The following is a 2,248-nucleotide window of genomic DNA, read 5'->3' as shown; positions in this document are numbered from 1 at the left end:
CCCCGAAAGAACAGCCCCTGAATCTCCTGGGAGATTTTGGGGCGACTGTTTATTCTCGCCTCTTTTTGGGAGAGAAAGGGAAAAGAAACTCGGCAGCATGGCGGTACCCCCCAAACTTCCTTTGTTGTACCCTAAAATCTGAAAAAGACGTGATGTCATAAAATAGTTCCGAGTTAATGATATTGGGCACGCCTGAGCACTGGCGTGCAGCATGATTCTCCTGCCCCGTGTTCGGTCGCCCCCCAACCTCGATCTGCCGCCAGGTTTCACTTTTGTTTCGCTGAAAGGAAGAGACGCGGGGTTTTTTTTTTTTGCAGAGAACTCGGGAGGGTTTTCCTGGCGCTCAGAGATGACAATCGGTGCACAGGATCGGGCCCAGCGTTTCCACGTAGAAACATTTTCGAGGAGAGGGCGTAGGGTGGTGTTGCACGATATTTTTGTTGTTGTTGCAGTTAATTACTGTAGGTCTATGCTGCCACTTCACTTCCGTGTTCGCCGTCGTGTGGGGATCGTTGAAATCACGTCGACTCGAGTGAGGGGCTTCCAACCCTGAAAGACGATTAAATATTAGGGGTCGACGACATTTGGCGGAAAAATCCCCTTTGCTCCGTTTAGGGGTAACTTTTTTTTCGTGCTCCTGTTCCCTCAGCTGCTGTCTTACGTTCCCTCTCCCGTCGCTCGTTATCACGCATTCGCTTCCCGTTTTCCCCCCTTTCAGGGGCTCTCGGCCCCCCCTCTCTTCGGCACTGCTGTAACTCGCTTCTAACCGGGGCCTGCGCTCACCTGCTGTTGCAACCCCGGGGGCGCATCTCCGCAAGCTGCGCCAAAGGCCTCAAAAACCACCCCGGCCGGGGCGTTCGGCGTCTGGGAAATCTTCAGCTTCTTCGCCAGGCCCCCCTCGAGAATTCGTCTTGGGGGGCATTTCGTATTATACGACAATAAAACTAAAAAATAAAGCGACCTATTGCTTAAACAAGACGTAAACATCCGCAACTACGTCAAGCAAAATTCCTGAGAAACCTGTTAACGAACAATCTCACTGCAAAAACCCTTTAAAATGATACATCACAGCAAAACACGAAAAAGCGCTAACAAACACCGCCAAACAACTGCATTAAACAATCTGAAAAGCACACCAATGCAAAATTTTAAACCAAATCAACCCCATCGCATATAGCTCACTAATTTGAAAGCAACCAAAAGCAACAAAAAAAGCTGTTACAATTTAAAATTTTTACTTTTTAAACGCAAAATGAAATAATGGGATCTGCTTGGGCCTGCTTTAATGAAAAACAAATGCAAATATAATTCCCACAAAAAAAACCCGCTCTGGAACTCAAAAGACAAACAAAAACCGCTCTTACGAACCCAAGCTAGCCACCAAATTATGCTGTAGCGTCTCTCTAACAGGGCGCCCAGCTTTACGTTTTTAACTATGTAATCTCTTAATGGTATCTGTGGTACGCGAGCATCACTCATTAACTGTGGCAAAGTTTTGCTAAAGTTTTATTTTAAATTTTAAAATACAGTAAGATTTATATTTAATTTTTTGTTAAAAACTTTGGGGGTAGAGTGGATACCAAAGGCATAAAAAAACTAATATTTTTTAAAACATATCTTATTTAAAAAAAAAACTAAAACACAAAAAATAAACGTCCCGTTTAAAAAAAAAAAAAAACGGGCATTTTTTCCCCCCCCCTTTCTATTTTAAAACCCATTTGGGGTTTTTTTGGCCCGGGGGTTAAAACCGTTTAAAGGGGTTTTTAAAAAACCGGTTTTTAAAACAAGCGGTTTCCGAGGGGCGCTTCCTAACAATGCTGCGGCAGAATCCCCCTTTGGAGTAGTGCGGCTATTTACGTGGGGTGGGGATTTGTACTTCAAATATGGAATCTGGGGAAGCGCCCGGATCTTTAATATCTCTGAATTTTAAATTAGGCTGGAATTCCTTTCTTAAACCGTAAAAATTTAACTAAAAAACTAAATTTACAAAAAAGTAAAAGGTTCCGAATCTCTTTTCTTAATCTACGGCCCAGGGATCCTTTTATTAATCGATGGCGCCAAACGTTCGGATGGTTTCCTCTGACGTGGAGGCTGCAACCCAGGTCCTACACTTTTCCCTACCACCCCTTCATCAACATAAAACTTAATTAAGTATCATGCTGTACCACGGCGGCTCAAAAATTAACCTACCCTAAAAAAAAAAAAAAAAAAAAAAAAAAAAAAAATTATATATATATATATATAATTA

This window comes from Penaeus monodon, chromosome 41, assembly GCF_015228065.2.
Source record: "Penaeus monodon isolate SGIC_2016 chromosome 41, NSTDA_Pmon_1, whole genome shotgun sequence".
Lineage (NCBI taxonomy): Eukaryota > Metazoa > Arthropoda > Malacostraca > Decapoda > Penaeidae > Penaeus > Penaeus monodon.
This window is presented reverse-complemented; position numbering follows the sequence as displayed.